The sequence below is a fragment of the Petaurus breviceps genome, unplaced genomic scaffold (genome assembly GCF_028583685.1).
Source record: "Petaurus breviceps papuanus isolate PSGF00001 unplaced genomic scaffold, PetGlider_PUasm1.0 90849, whole genome shotgun sequence".
Lineage (NCBI taxonomy): Eukaryota > Metazoa > Chordata > Mammalia > Diprotodontia > Petauridae > Petaurus > Petaurus breviceps.
In genome coordinates, this window is record NW_027187361.1 from 23,504,374 (window position 1) to 23,528,246 (window position 23,873).

The following is a 23,873-nucleotide window of genomic DNA, read 5'->3' on the forward strand; positions in this document are numbered from 1 at the left end:
CCTTTACCTAATTTGTTCTAACCTGACACCTCAGTCAAAATCACTTAAGACCTGGAAGCTGCAACTATAAAAGTGATCAGATCTTGGAATACAACATTCCACAAGGTCAAAGAGATATAGGCTTATAACCAAGAGTAACTTACTTTCCCCCAAAGCTAAACAGAGACATCATTACAAAAAACAACAACAACAAAAAAGCTGGTGTATGGAATGGAGTCTCTGCGTTAATCAAGGCAACAGCAGCCAAATGCTGGCGTCTCTTTGCCATTGTTTATGTAGATACATATGTGACGTTTGGCCAATGAACATTTCGTGTTCCATTCGGCTCCCTGCTCCTCTCTTTCCAATGGATCTATACAACACTTGAAATGACTTCGGTGGTAACACAGAAACTGCATCATTTACATAGAAATTTCAAAATTATTCTTCATCCCAAATAAAATTTTGCCCAATAAAGCAGTCCCAGGGAAGTCCCCAGTCATGCTAGAAGCAGCTCAAATGAGGAGGAGACCCATTCTGTTTGCTCTGATTCTTTAAGGCCAACTCTTTGAAAGGTTTTTGGACTGGGGCCATAACCCTCTGCGACCCTCAGAAAGACCTCTCCACAGTCATTTCCTACATTCCTAAGTTCCTTCTACCCTACCAGTCCTGATCTGTCCCTTATACACTGCTTGGCAAAAAATAGGTGGGGACATCTCCCCCTTTTGATGTTTCTATGGCTATAGAAAAACAAATAACTTTTTTCTTTCTTTTCTTTTTTGCTTTTTGGAGGTGGGGGGAAGGTAGGGCAATTGTGACTTGCCCAAGGTGTCTGAGACCGGATTTGAACTCAGGTCCTCCTGATTCCAGGGCCCGTGCTCTGTTCACTGTGCCACCTAGCTGCCCCGAAAAACAAATAATTTTTAATGGAAACAATGATCGTATCCAAAACCAGAGACTGTTAGGGCCTTTCCCACCTTGCCTTTTGGTCATTTTAGACACTCTGGAAATGCATTCAAAGCTACTAAAACAGATCAGGAGGTTTTTACAGTTTTTAATAATGTTCCTTAGCACTTAAGTTCTAGCAGCTGTATTTTCCCTTGACTCTGTAGCTGAATTGTCAAAGGGCACATTAATATTCTGTAGCCAATTAGAGCAAGCATTCTCTTAATGAAAATGAATGAAGTTTTATGGGGCTCTGTTTAGAGTTCTCTGCCACTTCTATCAGCCTTTAATTAACTTACCAGCAATGCACTATGTACTCAACTGCTATCCTGCCCCAAAATAAAAGAGTAACATATGAAAGTTTCTGTTGTAAAGACAGACACATGAGAACATTCACTTAGCAACAATCCTGTAAGAAATCCCTAAAATATCACTAGCTGTAATAGGATTAGGGACAGTTTCCAAAGAGGAGTAATTTTAGGTTTAATGGAAAAAATATCAGATGTTTAAAACACAATTTCAATATTTATTGTTATGACAATTTCACTAAATGTGACCCTAAAAACAAATTCACTGATTTTTTTCACAAAGAGAAAAAACCCTTAGAAAACAATATAAATGTAACAAAGATTCATTTTTTTCTTTTCAATTAACAACTATTTTCTCTCCTTCTAACTCTAAAAGAGGAAAAAAAAAAGGAAAGAGAAAGAAAAGATGGAAGAAAGCCTTCAAAACAAATATGCATAATCAAGCAAAGCAAATTCCCTCATTGGCCATGTCCAAAAATGTATGCATCATGCTGCATTTTGAGCATATCACCTCTTTTTGGTACTCTGGAATTGTGGTCTAAACCTGTTAAGTATTCTATCTCTTCCTGCTTTCAACTGGAGAGGATCAGATACTTGATAAACATTCAGCAAATACTTATTAATCTACTAACTGCAGGAAAATGGCTTATCTTGCCTAGATTTGCTATTAGACAATATCTTTCCCTCCAATAGTATTTTTTTTAAAGCAACCAGGGTTAAGTAACTTGCTCAAGGTTACACAGTCAGTTATTTTGTGTGGGTGCCAAGTATCTGAGGCCAGAACCGATCCCAGGTCTCCCGACGCTGGGGCTGGTGCTCTTACTCACTGCGCCACCTGGCCGCCCCTTTAGTATTTTCGGTAGGTAACAGATATGGATTAATCTTGATAGATGAAAGGCAAATCCAAGGCAGACCAAAGCATTTTAGGAAAAATCAAAGCAAAGTTTCCTATCATGATGGGTGTTCTCAAAACCATTACTCCCTGCCTTCCTTACATATGTGTTCTTGGAGTTTTATGGAAATATACACAATAGCCTTTCAACTACAAAATTTACTCTGGCTTCATTAACATTCTCCAATGCTCTGATGAAAGGAGCAAAGAACTCCTCACAAAGCTTCCCTTTTAACGAGAGCTCCTAGACCAGCCTTCTTTTTATTTCACAGCATCTTGCACTCCACTCCTTGGACTATACTCAAGCATACCTTCTTCCCTAACCAGTTAATGCCCCTCTCAGTTTTCTTTTGTTATGTTGTCTTCAAGTATTAGATTGTACGGCAGCACCTTTATTTTTCTTTCTTTCTTTTGCTTTTTGGAGGGCAGTTGGGGTTAAGTGACTTGCCCAAGGTCACACAGCTAGTAAGTGTTAAGTGTCTGAGGCTGGATTTGAACTCAGGTCCTCCTGACTCCACAGTCACTGTGCCACCTAGTCGCCCAAAGGACCTTTCTTTTTCATATCCCAGCACTTTAGCACAGTGTCTAGAACATAATGCATTCAATAAACATTTACCAGCTGCCTGAAATGAATACAGGTGATGTGTGCCATAGTGAAAAAAGGAAAATCATACCCACATGTACCAGATCTGGCTCAGCAATCAAGAAAGACCTTGGATAGCTCATTCCACCTCCCTGGGCCTGTTCCCCAAAACATGCAATTTCTGAAGGTTCTCCCACCTCTAACTTTTCATGATTACAACTTCATTTTTCCAGGACAGATTCTTAGTTAAATATCAGTGTAATGACAATAATAATGGGATGTTCCCCCATAAACCTGCAGTTTTACAAACACACCTACAATATCATCAGAAACAGAAGAACTGCAGAGAAACCATGGACTGGGGGTATCCACTGGGGGCACACACAGGAAAGCTGCAAGTCGTGTCTGATGTTCCAAAGTTGTCGACGTCTTCTCCTGATGTCACTGCACTGGTGACCTTTGCTGGGTCTACTCACTTCTAGGCATTTATCCCCACCAGGTGTTCTATCTCAGCTGCTTCCTGCTGTGTACACCAGCCACTGCATTACCTCTCAGCTCCAGGTAGTATTCAGTTATATAACCTCTTTTTTTAAAAATTCTGAACTTCACAAACACTAACAAACATAAACTGCACATACAAAGAACAAAAGTAGGAATTATGTGAAACCATGAATCACTTATACTTAGCTTGTTTTAAAGGCTATGTTAAATTTAATGCTGTTCGGTCCTTCAGTCATGTCCAACTCTTCATTTCCCCATGGACCACAGCACACCAGGCCTTTCTACCCTCCACTATCATTAAATTTAATACTAAACCCTAAAAACATCAAAGAAAGAGGAAAAGACCTCGCATGTATAAAACTATTTATAGTTTCTTTTTGAAGTGGCAAAGAAATGGAAACTAGAGGACGAATGTCAGTTGGGGAATGGTTGAATAAATTAAGATGCGAATGGAATGGAATGTTATTTTGCCGTGAGAAATGAAAAGACTATTTCAGAGAAATGGGGAGACTTGTACAGATTGATGCAGACTGCAATGAGGAGAAGCAGAAGAAGAGTTTATTGTAAACTCAACATTGTAAAGACAACTTTGAAAGACTAAAAAATTCTAATCAATGCAATGAGCAGCAATTTGAGAGGACTGCTAATGAAGTACGTACTGACCTGCTGACAGAGAAGTAACGGATTGAGGATGCAGAATAAGGTATGTATTTTTGGACATTGACAATGTGAGGATTCGTTTTGACTATGCATATTTGTTAAAAGGACTTTTTTCTTTTTTTCCCCTTTTTAATGAAAGGTAGATGGGAGGGAAAGAAAATAAATACTTATGAACTTAAAAAGAAAACAAAATTTTAAAAATCTGAGAAATAATACAGTAATAGCAACAATGTCCTATTTGCGTTCTGAATTTTTTTGTTACTTTCCGTGTATTTTTAAAATATTTCCTTGAAGCTTTTTTTCTTTCTTGTTTCCTTTCATTTTACAATGCTATCATTACCTCCTCATATTCCTTACCTTCCTCCCTTTCCCTATAACAAGTACAATACAGGAAAAAAATTCAAACAGTGGTCTGTCTGTCACACACACACAGCCCTTCAGAATATAGGCCTAGTATTTACATAACCAGGACAAAGGACATGTATATTTAAGTGACTTTCTGGGGACAATTCCAAATTGTTTTCTAGAATAAGTAAACCACTTTATAGCTCCACAGCTTCATAACTGTCCTACCTGCCCTTCCACAGTCCCTTCTAGTTTCTCAAATGACTTTACCTTTCAAGGTTTTTCCTGACTGCTGTTTGCATTGCTAAGTATTTATTCAATTCTGGACTTTTCAATCAGAAATTTTTTTAAGTCCTCTATTGCATTAAATATACAGTTTCCCCCTTTAGGATTATACTCAGTCTTAACAGGGTCAATCTTTTTTCATTGTAAGCCTTTAGGGATATCATATTACAAAACTTTCTCTCCTTAAAGGTAACAGATGTCAAACCTTGTGTGATCTTCACTAGGAACCGGTTCCTTGGTACTTGACCTACTTTTTTCTGACTGCTTGAAATATTTTGCCTTTGACTTGCAAGCTCTGTATTTTGACTATGACACTCCTAGAAGATTTCATTTTGGAGTTTCTTTCAGGAAATGATGACCAGTGGATTTTTTCTATTTTTACTTTGTCCTCTGGTTCTAATACAGTTCTAGGCAGTTTTCACTTACAATTTCTTGAAATATGGCAAACTGCCTTGTTTTTTTTGGATTTTCAGAGTCCCATTATGCTAAATTATCTATATCTTCCAGGTTACTTTTGATAGTAATTGTCTTATGTTTCCTTCCATCTATCTTTTAGTCTTTTCTTTTTATATTTCTTGTCTCATAGAATCAAGTTCTATTTCCTCCATTCTGGCTTTCTGAGGATCTGTCACTTGGATAAAGTTTACTGTTTTCGGTCCTAAGCTATTTATTTCTCCAGTTCTTTCCTCAAAAAGCTATTATTTCACTTTTTTAAATCTCTTGCCTCATTTCTTCCAGATAGTGTTTATGGTTGAGCCATTTTTTCCCCCATTTTGAGGCTATGTTTTTAATTATCATAGAGTTATTCTCTTTTTCCAAGTTTACCTCTTAAATAATATTTTTTCATGGTGTAGGTGTATTATTCTGTTTATTCGTATCTCTAGCCTAAATTCCTATTTTGAAACTTTGTGGCAAGGCCAGGCTCTGCCCCCAATCTCTTTAAATGGAATGGTTAGGCCATGTTTAGTCCTGACCGTGATTACCTAGGCTCCTGCTGCAAACTTCCACGTCTCCTAGTGGGTGTGCATTTAACAGCAGGCTCTCCCTGGGGAATCGTGCCAGTTCAGAGCGCTATGGTCTTTAGATCCCCATAAAGTGGGTCACATTACTCTGTGTCCTTCTGAAATATTATAATGAAATTATTTCTACTGCAAATCAACAGTCCTGCTTCCCTAGACTCAACCATACCCATTTTGTGAAAAGGGTGCAAGAGTACCTAGAGCTATTATGTATCCATGTTTGTGCTTGCTTGACAGTAGAAATTCATGTCCTTTACTTAGTGTCATTGAACAAACCAACATGTATTGAATGACTGCCTACTATGAAGATATTTAAGTGTATGTATATGTGTATATATATAAACATATATACACCTATGTATGCATATATACTATCAAACATGGTCTGTGTCCTCATCATAGACATAAAAAATTTAAACCAATAGTGATAAATCCTATCACAAGATTTTAATGTGAAAGAAATATTAAAGAATTATCTAGTTCATTTTATAAAGGAAAATGAGGTCAGGTAATGTGAGTCAATTTGCTCAAGATCAGCCCAGTAATAAACAATTTGATTCAAACCTAGTCCCTTTAATTTTAAACCTACTTGTTCTTTATGCTGTACAACAATAAGGTGCTGATTTTTTTTTTTTTTTGCTTTTTGGAGGGGGTAAGGCAGGGCAATCGGGGTTAAGTGACTTGCCCAAGGTCACACGGCTAATAAAGTGTTAAGTGTCTGAGGCTGGATTTGAACTCAGATCCTCCTGACTCCAGGGCTAGTGTTCTATTCACTATGCCACCTAGCTGCCCCAAGGTAGTGATTTTCTAAAGAAACAGCGAAGGATTTTATAGCTGGTAGAGTTTATTTTTAATTGTATCACTTTGCACTTGTTGATGTTTCAGGCATAGTCAACTTAAATGTGAGATAGTTTCTAATTCCATAACTAGAGGAAACTCCATAAGGACAGGGACATCATGTTTTATTTCATTTTATCCTCCCCAGGAAGACTATTTTTAAAAAAAATAAATAGTATTTTATTTTTTCCAATTACATGTAAAGATGGTTTTCAACATTCATTTTTATAACATGTTAAATTTCAAATTTTTCTCCCTCTCCTCCTCCCTCCCCAAGACAGCAAGCAATGTCATGAGTTATACATGTGCAATCATGTTAAACATATTTCCACATTAGTCATGTTGTGAAAAAAAGCAAAACAAAAGGGTAAAAATGATGAAAAACAAAAGTAAAAACAAGTGAGAACAGTCTGCTTCAATCTGCATTTAGACTCCAGAGTTTCTTCTCTAGATGTGAACAGCGTCTTCTGCCATGATTCTTCTGGAACTGAGAAAGACTACTTCTCATACAAATAAAGTACTCCACATATGTTCAGGAGGAGACACACTGTCCCTGCTTCCCGGAGATAATGGCAGACCGTGGTCCACAACGCAGAAGCTTCTTTCCAGCTGATGGCCTATGAATGGGAATCAGAAGTACACCTTTGCTGTATTTCCTTTCATGACCAACAGCAAATGCTTGTGAGCTGCGTAGCTGCTGCCCACCATGAGTGACGCAATCTGTGGGTTATGAGTGAGATGAAACTGCCATCATGAACTTCTCGTCAAAAGCACACCACTGTAACCTCAACAGTGTGTCTAGCTTTATCAGTCATCGTGATGATGCTAATAAAACCAGCATTTATACAGCACTTTAAGATTTGCAAAATGCTTTACAAAGACCATCTCTTTTGATCCTCTCAACTTAGGTGAGTCTGAGTGACTTGCCCAGCATCACAATGCCAGTGTCTTGAGACTGGATCTGAACCCAGGTCTTCCGATTCCAAGTCCAGAGCTCTATCTACTGTGCCACCTGGCTGACTCAAGAGGACAAGGGCAGAATTTGCTTTTAGATGAGGGTATATCACAAAATTTATCTGTTTAACTGGAAAAAGCATTCTTTCAGGTAAAAAAAATAGATGATTATGGTCAAATAAGAAAAACTGGCCTTGTAAATGGGGATGGAAACAGCAGGAAGTGGTCCTCAGAACTATGTGAAAGTTGCTCAGTGACTGGGTAAAACCAGAATATATAACACATTCTTCTTAATGCTCTTTCATTTTTGTATTTTGGGTTATAATACCGCAATTTAAAGGAACAAAGGAGATGGGGGCGGGGGGAGGAAAAACGCAAGGTTGGCGTAGACAGGTAAGTCAGCATAGGTTCCCATCTCTCATAGGAAATTGAGTCATTAAGACACAGACATGGTTTCCATAGAAAGTCACTTTTAACTTGTCCTGGAAGCTTTCCTTCTTTTTTCACTATGGATCATAACTTGGCAAAATGTTCCTAGTACATTCTGCGCTTTGCACAGGGCTGAAATTGCTACCCTACGTTCCTTCTTGTCATACTTCTCCTTTAACTAAGCATCCAATGAGGGAGCCTGAAATCTTGGATAAAAGATGACAGATTCAGAGCTAGAAGAGACCAGGGAGGCCATCCAGCCCCCTAGTCATTTTACAGGGGGAAGCTGAGACAGAGTTTAAGTGATTTGCTCAAGGTCACAGAACAATTAATTGTATTTGAGAAGGGATTTCTACAGAGATGAAAGTATTCCTCCAGTGGGCTTTGTTTTGTTTTGGGGGCTTTTTCTATAGGAAGGCTTTCTTCTGCAGTGGAATATTCTACCACATCTCACTGCCAATCAAGGGGTGACTTCGGATTTAGAAAGGACCTGGATTCAAGTCCAGTGCTTATTACAATGGTTGGCACATAGTAGGCATTTAATATATGTTTATTGCCTAACTAACAAGTGCAATCTCTGACACACACGGCTATGTGACCACAGGTGAATAAGTCACTTAACTTCTACTGCCCAACAAACAACTCTATAGGATCACTGAGTTATAGGAGAGCTGTCACCTCTTCTGGAGAACTATTTGGAGCTGTATTACCTTTGATATAGTAATACTTCTACTAGGCCTGGACCCCAAAGAAAAGAGAATAGGACCTATTTGTACAAAAATATTTGCAGCTTTTTTTGTGGTGTCAAAGAATTGGAAATTGAGGGGATGCCCAACAAATGAGGAATGGCTGAACAAATTGTGATGAAACAGTACTGTGTTATAAGAAATGACAAGCAGGTGGTTTCAGAAAAAGACTTATATGAACCAAGCCAGGCCTTGAGTCAGGAAGACTCATCTTTCTGAGTTTACATTTGGCCTCAGATGCTTATTAGCTGTGTGACCCTGAGTAAGTCACTTAACCCTGTTTGCCTCAGTTTCCTCATCTATAAAATGAACCAGAGAAGGAAAAGCAACCCACTCCAGTATCTTTACCAAGAAAAGCCAAATGGAGATCACAAAGAGTCAAACATGACTAAAAAACAACAAAACAAAGTGAGCAAACACAAGAGAATGTTGTAGTTGCAGCAATTTTATAAGGCTGATCAACCGTGAAAGACGCAGCTACCCTGATCAATACAATGATCCAGGACAGTTCCAAAGGACCTATGATGAAAAATGCTTTCCACCTCCAGAGAGAGAACTGACGAACTCTGAGGACACACTGAAGCGTGCTTTTTAAAAATTTCTTTATGTTTCTTGCCCTTTTTTTGCAGCATGGCTAATCACATGTTTTGTTGACTTCATATGTGTAATTTAAATATTTCTTGCCTTCTCCATGGGTGGGAGAAGCACAAGTGAGAGGGATAGATTTTGAAACTCAAAATTTTTTTAAATGAATGTCAAAAATAAATAAATGTGAGTGAAAGCTTAAATAAATAAATGGATAAACAGATGAATGAATAAGAAAATAAATAAATGAAGAGATAAGATGTCACCTGCCTTGCAGAGAGGAGTTTCTCAAATCAATGAATACAGCGATGCAGACCACCTTTCCCCACCTCATATCAAAGTCTAACTATATAGGGACCTACTTATATCCTCTACCAATACTGGTGTCTTCTACAACCAGCATGACATTCTCCTGGCAAACAAAAGCATAATTTGTACTTGGCTATTTAGAAGCCCTAAATGATCACCAAACAGCAACACAGAATTTCAAAAGATACACCCACTTGAAAAAAAATAGAAATTCCCATTTAGACCCATATGGCCTAAAACAGAATTCAAAATGGGCCCCAAATTCAGGGACACACATAACAATAAGACTATTTATAACATCTAAATAGTACAGATATATTCTTAAATTCTCAGCTGTCCTTTTAATCCCACAGTTTATAGTGGCTCAACAGACTGCTGTTTTAACAGAAAATCAAGAAGTTACATATCAAATGAATACAAAACTCAAATGTTCTTCTCCACCCTCATGCATGTGGGATGACTAAAGTTTTTTTTTTCCTATTCAACCTGTAGGAACCAAATATTTTCTACTCATATCACATACACAGAAATATTTTAAGCACATGACAACGTCAAAGTTTGCAAAGTACTTTACAAATATCATCTCACCAAACTTCACACCAGCCCCAGAAGGTAGATGCTATTATTATTCCTTCTTTACAGACTGAGGTAGACCAAGGTTAAATGACTTCTCAGGGTCACACAGCTAGAAAATACCTCCAAGTGGGTTTGAATTCAGGTCTTCCTGGCGTTACTGCCCAACCACCTCAAAAGGAGCAATCCCAGTATTTGTTCTCGGATGCTGCCCTAAGTCAGATGGTATGGAATATATAACATACAAATTACACACACGCATTATGCACATTTTGATGCTATTTTCCACATGCACACACACAGTGTAATTTAGGTGAAATGGAAAGGCAGTTCTAAAGCAACCCAGCTTCTGAGAGAGTAGGTCAAGACAATTACCAAAGATGTGAAGCCACAGCACAAAACACACGTGAAGCATATTCAAGGGAAGTGAGGGCTGTTTTTCTGAAAACAGTTTCCATCTCTCTACACCTCTCAGCTGTACAGGAAAAAGTCATCACACTTTTGAAAAGTGACCATTTCCTACTTCAGCCTGAAGGTCAGCTCTGAGACTTTTACTAAGTTAGAGTGAACAACTCCAGGGCATGAAAAAAATCTTTTCATACGGAAAAGTACCCCCAAGGAAGGAGCCTTATTGTCAAGGTAAGAATTATTACGGATAAAATAGTTGGATGGTGAGTAGGACTATAAAGAAATATTTCTCCAACTTTAAGAATGATATTGGTACCTCGTGATTTTGAAATGACTATGGTCTACTTTTGTAACATTATTTAAAATCACCTCATAAATATGTCCCTTGAGCATTGAGTCGATTTTCATCTTCCTCTCTGAGTGGGATTAACTCATTTTCAAAAGCACAGAGCTTTGTTCTTGAAGAATATCATGCTTAATTGCCTGTGTCTTTTCCTCTCTAGTGGTAGGTTTAAAAATATAGACTGTGATCTTTCTGAAAACTTTAATTATCAAAGTCACAAAATCAAATGAAGTCAACAGTGACAGAAAGTTTGGATGGAGACCATGTTTTCTTGCTCCACTGCTCTGTATGTGGGTGCTGGGGGTGGGGAGGTGGTAAGGGATAACCCCTACACTCGGGATGAAAAATGCTGTATACCTCCAGGGAAAGAACTGATGGAGTGTGAATGCAGACAGAAGCATTCTGTTTTCACTTTCTGGATTTTGTGCGTGTGGTTTTTTTCCCCTTTGGGTTGGTGTCTTCTTTCACAACATGACCGATGGTAAAATGTTTCACAAGCTCGAACATGCATAAATTATATAAAATTGTTTATCATATCTGGGAGGGGGGAGGTGAGAGAGAAAATGTGGGACTCAAAAACTTTTTTAAATGAATAACATGTCTTTACATGTAATTGAGGGGAAATATTAAAAAAAAGAGAGATAACACCTGTAATTTCACTGACAAAGGCAATTCCCAGTTGAGGGAACTCACATTAATGCATGGAACCTTCTCTGAAACTTACTGATCTTTGAGTCACCTAGAGCTCTAAGAAGCTAAGTGACTTGGCCCAAGTTAGACAAGCCCATTTTTACTGACTGACCTTCCACAGCATCTCCGACATCCATCCTCTTCTCAAAGGCCCAAGTTTAGGCCCAGATCATCTGTCACTTGGCCTATTACAATAACCTCCTAAGTGGACTCCTGACTAACAGTTTCTTTCCTTTCTAATTCATCTTCCAATGAGGCAGAGCCAAAATGGTGGAACAGGAGAAGCATTCGAGCTGAACTCTCCCCATATTTCCCACCAAAAAACTATAAGATGACGTGAAAAATCCAATTCTGGAGCAGCGCAGTCAACAAAAAGGGCAAGATCATTGTCTAGCCCGAGATAATTTAGGAGGTCAGAAGCCGTGGTCTGTGACTGGAGTCAAGGCAGACCCAGGGCCCACATAGTGGCAAGACCAGCTGTGGGCTTTGTAGGCTGCAGGCACAGCAGCTGCAGCAGCAGCAAGTTTCAGGCCCTCTCAGCCCAGAGACAGTAAAGGTATTGGATGAGTGGTCAAAATGAGATTACAGGGGACAGGAACAGCACAGGGCACTGCTTGGCGATTCAACTGCCCATCACCCAGTTCTGGTAGCAGTTTCAGGACAACAAAAGAATGCTTGCACTCACAAGGAAGCAAGGGCCCTGATTATAGTTTCAGGGCAGAGAGAGGGGAGCTGGCACTTGTGATCAAGGGAACAGGTACCCTTCCTGAGTAAGGACAACAGCACAAAAAAAAGGAAAGCAGTGACCACACCTCTCCCTGAATCATACCACCTTTGAAGCCCCCAAAACTTAGAAACTACCCAAAACTAGCTGTGAAAACAGAAGGGCAAAAAATGCTGAAGCTTGGACCACTGACCTCTCACCATGGCACCCACTCCTCCAGTGAGCAGAAAGCCCAAGAACCCAACTCTAGTATCAAGTACAAAATCAAGAAATATGCTGGAAAAAATGAGCAAATGATGAAAAAAGTATACAATCATAAAAAGCTACTATGGTGACAGGAAAGCTCAAGACACAAACCTAGAAGACAACGATAGGAAAAAATCTACAAAGCCTCAAAGAAAAATGCAGATTGGACACAAATCCAACAATAATTCTTAGAAGAGCTCAAGAAAGATTTTTTTTAAAAGCCAAAAATTTCTTTTAAACATCAAACTGGTAGATGAAAAAAAATAGGGAAAAATACAAGCAATGACAATTCATGTCCACGTAACTACCAGAATAATTTCCTAAAGCACAGGTTTGCCCTTATCCTTCTCTTGCTCAAGAATCTAGAGTGGTTTCCTTTTGATGTTAGGAAACGACACAAGCTCCTTAGCTTGCTTAAAATTAAAACACTTTTCACAGTATGGCTGCAGTTTATTTGACATTACTTCTTTCATGTATTCTATGCTCTGACCCAGGTAGGGGAATGGGGGGGAGGGGGGGGGCTGGTGTGAAGAACTTACAGCCTTAAGACCAAACTGCTGTCCCCCAAACTCAGTTTTTCATCTTCACTGCCCCCCTCCCATGATCCTTACAGAAGTGACTCAACACTATTCTCAGAATTAGGGTCCTAGTTATGGCTCTGCTACTAAAATCCCTAGCATTTAACACTGTAGACACATCAACCCCTCTGCCCCTTAACTCTGTATAGCCTCTCCTTCCCTAGGCTTCTGTAGCATTACTCTGTGATTCTCTAAGTTCTCCAAGTGATCTTTCTCTGTCTCCTTTGGTGAGGTCAGAACCTCTTCTCACTCCTTAAATGTTTATGTTTCATCTTTTCCCCACCCCCACCCCTGACCAAGGTTCTGACCTTGGCCCTCCTCTCTGATCACAGTTCTATGAGTGTCTTTTGTAGTGATTGTGAGTCCCTCAAGAGGCTACATGTTGTAGAAGTCTTTATATCTCCAGAGCCTAGAACAGTGTCTTGTACAAAGTAGCTATTGAATATTTGTTCATTCAAATAGGAGAGAATTTCTATGTAGTGATTAACATTTTACAAAGTTATTTCTTCACAACTCTTATGAAGTAGGAAGTGAAAATATTTGTTCCCATTTTATAGATGACGAAACTAAATACAAGAAGAGAATTATTTTCCCAAGATCATATATAGATGGCAAATATTAGAGCCGAAACTCAAACCACATCTTCTGGTTCCAAGTCCAATGCTCTTTCCAACCACCTCTGCGTCTATGAAAATCCTACCTAACCTTAAGAGTGCAGGTCAGGTGCCAGGTCTCCTATTAACCTTTGCCAGATGAGCTCATCTAAGCGAATCCCAAAGCATTACGCTTACAGCTCTATGTACTCATTTTATTTTGTAGACTGTGAACATTATTTCTGTACAAAATTGCTCCCCTGAACTAGATCATAAGCTCCTTTAATACAGTGACAAGGCTTCATTCATTTCTATATCCATCAGAGTGCTTCAGAAGATGAAATCAAATGAGATGATATCGTTCAAATGCTTAGTCTTATTTTTATTCTGAACTTAAACACCAAATTCAGTGAGTTTTTTTCATATACATTGTAAAATAAAAGAAACTACAAATCTGTCCTACAGAGACTGCTTTTTTTTTTAAGGTATACGTAGCTTTCAAAATTTCCTGCTTTTCTGTGAATCCTTCAGACCTTTTTATTCTCTTTTCTTTTAATTGAGGGGTGGGAAGGATATCTTCCAACCTCTCCCATTCCCCTACTGAAGGGGAAAAAAAAGCCCTTCTAACAATGAAGCATGATAAAATAAAAATAAATTCCCACACTGGTGATGTACAAAAATCTGCATCTCATCTGGCATCTTAAGCCCACTGTCTCTCCTACCAGAGTTTAATAGCAAGCTTCTTAATCTGTCCTCTGGATCGTGCTGGTATTTTATTGGTCAAATTCTTAATTCTTTCAGAGGGGGTTTTTAAAAAAATGTTGCTCTATATATTGATCTCACCCTGCTGACTTCACTGCGCATCAATTCATATAACCTGGGAACGCCCAGAGAATTCCTAGGTTTCTCCCAAAATGTTCTTTTTATCAGTTCTTATTGTTCTGAAAGACTTGGGAACTCTGATTCAACACAATGACCAATCACGATTCCAAAGGCCTTGTAAGAAACACAATCTCTGCCTCAATTTCTCTGGACAGAGAAATCATGCACTCAGAAGAGTAAATTGAGACTTTTTTTTTTTTACATCCATACTGTGATATATTTTGCTTAACCATACGTATTTGTCACTGGGGTTTTGTTTTCCTTGCTTTCTCAATGAGGGAGAGGGAAGGTACTATAGGAAGAGAATGGGTCTTCTTATAAAAAAAATTAACCTAGGAATTCTATGCAAACTTTACAAGCAAGACTATAGATCACTTTTATACTGGGCTTTATGGCTTAAGAGTAAAAAAATTTTTTTTTTCATAATAGTCTTGAATGTATATAATTATAAACAGGATTATTCCAGTTTCACAGTGAAGAAACAATGTCCCAGAAAGATTAAGTGATTTTGCCCAGGATCACACAGATAATGTAAGAACTTAGATTCGTACCCAATTGTTCAAAAAACAGTATTAGTGCCCAATCTTCCTCTAAGAGAGTAAGTATACAGCTAAGTCAGACAGACAAATAATTTAAAACACAAATTATTTGTATTGATTTGGTCTATCAGCAAACCCTATGCCTTTAGAATCTGTACCCTGTGGAGTACAATACATTTTAGTAGCAGATAAAGGAAGACAGGCTCATATGTTCATTTAATAAATGAAAATTTTTGGTCCAAGTTGTATCACAATAGGATCCCATGCTTTATTCTCTTTCAAGGCAATGTAGCACAAGGGTGAGAAGACATCCTCAGCAGCGATTTAAAGAAATGATTCTACGCGTAAAGAGGGATAGCACTTCAAGCTTAAGGCTGTGAGTAACAAAGGGCCTTCTGCTTGCACAAATACTTCTTATTTTCTGTAAATGTAAAATTTCCAGGTATATATTCTCAGGCTTCTTCAGGATCTGCACTTTTGTCAATGCAGATCCCAACCTCCTCTATGCCCTTCACTTTAATAGACCATCCATCATGAGTAAAACAACTCAACTCCTGGTAAGCAGCTTCTCCTTCAGCCCTCTTTCCTTCTAACTATATTCCCTACTGATTCTCATGACCCAAGTTTAATAATAACCTCCTATAATGATTAGCTTACCTTAAATCATCATCCCAGGTGATTTCTCTACTCTTCTCTGATTCCACCAGTCAGTAACTAAAGGGAATAGTTAAGAACAGGAGGTATAGACAGCACAATGATTAAAGTACAATATCACTGCAAACAGAAGCTGAAGCACAGATGTACCACACCAAGACAAGGGACAAGACTATTGTTAAGGACTGTTGAGGGGTGACTGCCTGTTGACACAATATGTGCAAGTCACTGCTTCTACACTTCCTTTGTCTGAAGGGTTCCTCATTGGTAAATTTAGGAGATTGGGTTAAATGCTTTCTTAAGGTCCCCTCAAGCACAAAAACCCAGAATATTTCTGACTTTGGAATCTCTGGGTTTAGAGTGATTTCCATTCCCATCCCCCAATCTACTCCATTTTTCCTTCTTTGACAGTTGAAGGCAGCATGTTGAAATGCAACATTTGTTAATAGTTCTAGTTCCTCAACTGGTTTTCAGTCTCTCTTCTGCCAACTCTGCAGGCTCAGCTTCCTGTGAGTGACTCTGTAAAGTCACACTGGAATCCTGAAGTAACTGACACATCCTTCTTCCCTCCCTTCTCAGCATGCAGGCAACACTCTTCTCTATACTTAAGGCAGAGCTCCACCCATCCTCCCCCCTTCCCGCTTCCCTCCAAAAACACTGCAGTCTCAGGGAAAGGAAATAACCACTTCTCTCTTCGGTCCCTTTGAAAGCCCTACCACCATTAGAACCATTAAGTCCCATGTTGTGTCAAACCTAAAGTCTGGTTATGTGCTATAAATAACATTTCTGCACAACTACTGCTGTGGTAACTCGGAATCAGAGGATTTTGGAAGGGCCATAGAGATCATCTAGCCCATTTACCTCATTTTAAAGCTGAGGTAATGGAAATCCAGAAGTGACACGACTTTAATCAAGGTCACAAAGATATTGCTCAATAGGATTTTTCTTTTAGGAAGCTTCACTGACACGGTGATAGGAACCAAAAGTATGGGCATTAAGGCAATTGTTGGTAATGCACTGTTACTTCTCACAACTTGCATCTCTCTCACCCTTGCCCTCTATGACATAATGGAAAAAATTCTAGACTGGTGGTTGGAAAACCCAAAACCAACTCGCTTCTCTGACACTAACATACTGTGTGGCTCTGGGCAAGAACCTCAATCTCTCTGGGCCTCAGTGTCTTCATGTTAAATGCGGATAATATACCCATAACAAGCACTTCACAGGTTTGCTAGGACCAAATGATAATAAAAAGTATTTTGTAATGTTATAAAGCACTACGTGTATACCTGTGTGTGTGTGTGTGCGCGCACACCAGCTATTATTTTTTTGCCTCTGCTTCCTTCCTAGTCCTTCTTCCTTCTTCCACTTTTAAAAAATCCCTGCTTCATTTATCTTTTCTGCCAATTTAGGCAGGACTCAGGTTCACCCCCAAGAAGAGGTTGGCCCTACTAATGGAAACTGGAGCCAAGAACCCCTCCATTTTCACTTCCAAGTACATTCAGACTCTGCTTCCACACTTACAATAGTAAATCCCAGTGTCTCATTTTCAGACAATTCAACTCTCAAGAGAAATTCTTCCTACTCCTGAATTCTCAGCTGTCTGGCTACACAATTCTCCATTCTCTCCCATCCTCTCCATTTCTGAACTCTCTCCTTCCCTCTTCTTTTCAGAACCTTTCCCTCCTGCAACAAGGTTCAATTCAAATGCCACACGCTCCAAGCTGAGGTCCTCTGGTCATTGGTGTTCTCTCTCCTCCTCACACTGCCTTGTAGGTATAATAAATGTAAGCCTCTTTGTACCCTCAGCATCTAGAATAATGCCTTGAACACAGCTGGCTCTGAATAACATTGGCTGAGTTGGTATAACGGGAAAAGGGCTTGTTCTGGACTTAGGATCTAGGCTCAAATGTCTGCACTTCCAATGACGACTTCACTGAGTCTGAGGAAGCCACTTATCTTCTGAGTTTCTTCTGTAAAATAAGTGTTTAACTAGCTAAACTTCTAATATTTCTTCCAATTCAAAATCTAAAATCTTATGAAAATATGTTCTTGCTATCAGTAGATATTATCACAGGTTAAGAGGTGGGAAGGGGTAGTTTAAGTATTTTCTTCAGCGATCACAAAATTTAATTATTGAGTTAATAGGACCAAAGTCTATTGTCTAGTCTGCCACCCTTGCCACTATGATGAGGAAGCTTATCACTGTCTAGAACAGAAAGTCCAACGTGATCATCTAGTTTGCTTTTTTCTCTACACAGAATGAAGGGGTAATGGCTGCATGTGTCCATATTCTCCTACAGCCATTTCTGATACCTGGGTTTTATCTTCCTAACTTCTGTCCCTTGCGGATAGAAGCCATGCTATGTATGCACTAGCATCACCAACTCAACATTGGGTAATTAAGACACATTAATTAAGTACCAGTTGGTGGTAATGAAAACAGAAGCACTACTTCGATCCCAAACCTATAATCTCTCCCATTAACAATACACTTAGTAGAAAATGGTTACCCTCATTTTCTTTGTTTTAAACTTATGTCAAATGAACTCTGTCCAAAATTTTTATTTAAAACATAATAATGAGCATCTTCAAATTCTAGGACCACAGAATTTTAGCATTAGAAAGGATCATGGAGATCACATATGCCAACATTACTTGAGGAAGGAAGCCCCAAAAACAAACATCTCTGGCTCTCCATTCTTTCAGTGTCAAGAAATCCACTCTCTCATGAGTAAACCCATGCCACTTTCAGAAATTTCTAATGAAGACATTCTTTTAGTTGAGCTGAAATCTATCTTCTTAGGAATCCATCCAATTACTTGTACTCTTTGGAGCTGCACAGAATAAGCTCAACACCTCCATCTGGTATAGCCCTTCAGATACTCAAAGGCAGCTGCCAGTAGGTCAGACAACCTGGGAACTATTAGTGTGTCCCTTCAACTCTGCATCATATGATATGGTTTCAATTCCCATCACTGTCCTGGCTCTCAGAACATGATTCAGTCTGTTCACGTCCCTCTTAAAAATGAGGATCCCCTGCGGTTCTGTCTTGATTTGTAATCATACAGCATCTGGAAGAATAACGGCACTTCTCATGGTTACACCCATTCTTTCTAATTCTAATTCTTCTACACAACATGACTAATAGCCTATATCGGATTGCATACCATCTTGGGGAAGGGGAGAAAATTGAAAACTTATGGAAGTGAATGTTGAAAACTAAAAATAAATAAATGAACTAATAAAAAAAGAATAATAGCATTTAAAAAGGAGGTTGAGATCACTGAACATCTTATACAGTTTCCTAAAATGAAATCCAAGCTTTCTTCTTCCTATTCACTTCAATGCCCAGCTCATTTTTTATCTACAGCACCTGCCTAACTCAATAGACTGTAGTAGTCAGTCAGTCAATAAACATTTGTTAAACATTTGCCACATGTCAAGCACCTTGCCACCTTGCCAAGCAGTGGGAATAAAAAAACAAAAACAAAAATGGAAAAGACATTCCTTGCCTTCACAGAGCTCACAATCTAATGGGAAGGCAAGCAAGCAAAAATGTACAAACAAGCTAAAAACAGGATAAATAGGGAAAAATTGAGAGGGCTGGAACTAGAATTAAGAGGGGTAGGCAAAGCCTCCTGTATAAATTGGGATTTCCGTTGGGACTGAAAGGAAGACAGTAGGTGGAGATGAGGAGGAAAGGCACTCTGGGCATTCCAGCCAGAAAAAATGCCCAGAACTGAGAAACTGGGTGTCTTGTTCCTCTGACAGGCCCGTGTCACTGGACAGAAGAGTACATGGGGGGAGTAAGTTGTAAGAAGACTGGAAAGGGAAGAGGGGGCTATGTTATAAAAGGCTCTGAACAGTAGGGGATTGTGTATAAGGCTTTGTACAACAGAAGCCACTGAGTTTAAGTACAAGGTTGACATGGCTGCATCTTCACTTTAGGAAAATCACCATGGCAGCTGAATGAGGATGGATTGCAGTGAAGAGAGACTTGAAGCCCAACAATAATTCAATTGGGAGCGGATGAAGCCCTGCACCAGGAATGTGACAGTGTCGGAGTAAAGGAAGCATGTTCATGAGATGTTGCAAAGGATGCATCAACAGACCTTGACAACTAATTGGTTGTGGTGGTGGTGAGAGACAGTAGGATGACATCTGGGTTATAAGCCCAGAGGAATGGGAAATATCCTTTCCTTGAGCTGAACATCCTCCCCCTGTCACAACTAATTAAATCTCCTTTTGCAGTTAGATGTCATTCCAATCCTGAACCGGGGACACCAACCAAACGTGGCCAGTTCTGGGCCAGACTATCTATCCAACTGATGGAACAGGCATTCTTCATCTCTTTGGTTCTTCCTGTTATTCAGTCAGTCTCGAGTTGTCCTGATTCTCACTGAGGAAGACCCACATTTGTTTGTACATAATTACTCCCTGATTAGATTATTATCTCCTCAAGAACAGGGATTGTCCTTTACCTTTCTTTAAATCCACAGTGCCCAGCACACAGAAGGTGCTTAGTCAGTGTTTACTGACTTACTATCATGCCATCCTGAAACAGGGGCATCTGAAGGGCTTCACCATATGTTGCTAGTTACTCTTTCATTTGGATTCTGTACAAAGCATTCCTTTTCAAGCATCCAGCAAGGAACCCAATGTGATCCTAACATATATATATATATATATATATATGGAAGACACTTTAAAACTCCATTTTGCTTTTCTAAAATAAATACATTTTAATAGCTTAAAGAACTGAACATGCTGGGAACTTATATTACCTATACCTTTTAGTCAACTGTGTGACTGTGAACATGTCACTGGCTGCAGAAATTTTTTTAAAGACTTCCTAGAAATAAAAATGCTGCTTCAGATGTAGTCTGACTAGCACAGTGGGATTATACTCTCCCTCATTCTAAAAGGGAAGGCAACTTTAAAAGGTAAAAAAAATAGATTATTTCAGGGAAAATTCAACTACAGTCAACATAATTAGCATCAGAATGTAGCGTAAGGGTAGATAGGTGGCAGAGTGAATAGAGTGCCAGCCCTGGAGTGGGAAGAACCTGAGTTCAAATAGGACCTCTAACATCTACTAGCTGTGTGACCCTGGGCAAGTCACTTAATCCTGTTTGCCTCAGTTTTCTCATCTGTAAAATGAGCTGGAGAAGAAAATGGCAAACCTCTCCAGTGTATTTGCCACAAAACCCCCAAATGGAGTCACAAAGAGTCCGACTTGACTAAAATGACTGAACAACAATTTAAACAATTTCAAATTTCTCCTGGCCAAGTAAGAGATAAAGATGATTTTTATTTCAGAGTTTTCCCTAAGCAGAAACCTCTCATTCCTTTTTAAAACTGGCTTAACATCACACAGATTGCCTTTCTCTGAGACAGAGTATGCGCTGGTGGTTCTTGATGTTAAATGGATACCTATCATTTTACAAGGCTAAACGTTCCCGTAGATGCACCACTTGAAATTTTTCATCGTAAAAATATGTCACTCTGGGAAAATCCCATCATTTTGGCACCAAGAGCCAGACCTTAAGAATTATGACTTGTCTCGGTGCTTCAACATAATCACTTACCTGCCTACGGACGTGACAGAATAATAAAAAAGAAATCCCAATTGGATGAAAAACAAGACTGGCAGGGGACAGCAGAGTTAGATGGGGCTGGTTTATGCTCTCCACATACCAAGTTAAGCAGAATCAGGGCAGCGAGGTGGCACAAAGGGTAGAGCACAGGGACAAGAGTTTCCCTTTCATCCTTCTTTTGTTAGAATGATTATTTTTTAGCCTGTGTTATCAGAGCACCCATTGTCCCCCCCCCCCATTTAAAAGTCACATAAGGCTAATAGAGCAGTTGGATTGCATTTATTAGACATGAGACAGTAATGACACATCTATCACGTCAAGAGGGATGTGCCCAGATTTACACATGAAAAACACTATATGTAACATTCATACCCACACTTTACTTAGGAGGCGAAGCTCTCTTCTTTGCGCCTCGAGCTCACGATTTCAATATTTGTGGCAAAGTTTGTAAATAGCTATCCCTTTGCCATTCTCTCTGGGAGATGAAACTATCCTGCTTCAAATCATCTTTAGGGGTGAGGAGGTGTTTACAAGTGCCAGGCAGTGCGCTAAGCCCTTTACAAATAATGTCTCATGTGACCCTCACAACTCTGGGGGGCAGGTGCTAGGATTACTATCTAGGGTCACAGTGAGGAAACTGAGGCAGACAAAGCTTAAGTGATTTCCCAAGTCACACAGCAAGTATCTGAAGTTGAATTTGAACTCGGGTCTTCCTGACCCCAGGCCCAGTACTCTATCCACTAGCTGCTTTTTCTTTGAACTTTAAATGCTCTCATCAAAATGTTTAATTTTCTGTTGGAGGCTGACTGACTCCAAAGAGCTTCTCAATTTTTTGCACATCTAGACATCATCTGTATTTGCATGTAAGCACTTACATTAGTCCTCCCAATGAGCGAACACAGTAACACAAACAAATTTAGAAACATTTAACTTCCTACTTACATAAGATATTATAAGTAGCAAAGTGATCCTATCTACTGGGATGGCAAGAGAAACAGTGTGTTTTTATTCACAGTCTATAATAAAGGGCAGGATAGGACAGACTGGGTTTATGGGCTGGCTTCACTTTTCTTTCCTAAAGCATTACTGGCACCTTTGGATACTCACAGCAAAGCAGAATCCAAATAATACAGACATTAAAAACTGTCATGATGAGCCTTTGACTATGGGCCTGCCTTCTGCAGATGTTTCGCTGTCTTATGTCTTGAGACTCCTACAGCTCCCGGAGGTAACCGGAAAGCCAACTGTAGCTATGCTGGGGAATAGAAGTTTCCTAAGTACTGGTTATAACATTATATAGCATGTAGGAAAGCAAGGAATCCCAACTGTCCACTGTTAGCCTTATGAGTAAGCAGAATAAACAAGCTGACTGTTTGGGATGATTCTAGGGGCACCAGTCACACTCTATCTACAATCTGCTCCCCACCCATGAAAGACCCCATCACAACTTATCACAGGGGGCATTGCTAACCTTGATGAATACTTCCTCTGGGTTAAGATTCTGCTGTGTCAAGGTAACAAATTATTTCACTCATCAATTATGAAGCACCTATTTTGTGGAAAGCACTGTTTTGTTAAACTAGTTAAGAGATTTCATCAACACAAGGAAAAACTATATCAGACCAGCAGCTTCTCAGGAAAGTCTAAGATTTACCTCGAAGATACTGAGAGGTAATGAGCCTAGATTCAGAAAACCAGTATGTAAGTTAGAGATGCCTCTGTGCAGAAGTGAAAATAATCTCTGCCCTTCAAGATCATTTTACTAGAATGACAAAAGCGACAAATGGAAAGAGAGTGTGGCAATCAGTGCATAGACAGAGGGGGAGGGGGGATCCAGAGTTCAGGTAGGGCGGTTTGACTGGAGTGAAAAGTTACATGAAATAGTAAACTGGAGTGGACAGTTAGATAGTACAGTCAATAGAGCACCCAGTCCTGGAGTCAGGAGGACCTGAGCTCAAATTTGACCTCAGACAATTACCAGCTGTGTGATCCTGGGCAAGGAAAAGACAGAAGAGAAGAAGGGAGGAAGGAAGGAAGGGAAGAAAGAAAAAGGAAGAAAGGAAGGAAGGAAGGAAGGAAGGAAGGAAGGAAGGAAGGAAGGAAGGAAGGAAGGAAGGAAGGAAGGAAGGAAGGAAGGAGGAAGGAAAGAAGGAAGGAAGAAAGGGAGGGAGGAAAATTAGAGTCAGAATGGGAAGTGTTTATAACTGAAAAATTTGTATTTCATCCTAAAAGAAGCAAAGACCCCCTTTTTAAGGTTAGCTATTCTTAAGGAGTAACATGGCCAGGTCTGAGCCTCCGGAAGATTTTGGCAGCTCTGTGGAGGTTGGCTTGAAGACAAGAGATCAGAACCCAGACTGTTAACAATAGTCTCCTCAGGCTGACCACAGAGGATGTGGGCCTGAATGAAGAGAAGGGGATAAATGCAAGAGAGGCTGTAGAGATGGAATGATGGGGTGAGGGCACCTGGCCCCTGAAAAGGTAAAGATCATGTCTTTGAAAGCAACCTAGTCCCTGAATTATGCCAAACTATAACAGAAATAGCACATGCTTAGGTATAAAGGAAGGGAGAAGGAAGAGAGGAGAGTGACTAACAGACTGGCAAACTTGGGCTGGTACACATGGAGAGAAAAGATTGAAAAAGATGTTGTAGGGGAAGAACTGACAAG

At 39.5% G+C, this 23,873-nt stretch overlaps 1 protein-coding gene and 1 long non-coding RNA gene across 8 annotated transcripts in view; one reads left to right on the top strand and one right to left on the bottom strand.

Moving 5' to 3' along the window:
• The window catches only part of INPP4A (inositol polyphosphate-4-phosphatase type I A), a 196,215-nt gene that overhangs the window by 156,513 nt on the left and 15,829 nt on the right, over positions 1-23,873 (bottom strand). The gene's annotated exons all lie outside the window — the stretch shown is intronic.
• Positions 675-23,200, top strand: LOC138149743 (uncharacterized). The gene is made up of 3 exons (XR_011165412.1): positions 675-3,911; positions 15,237-15,329; positions 19,559-23,200. It is a non-coding gene; the product is annotated as an uncharacterized lncRNA (long non-coding RNA).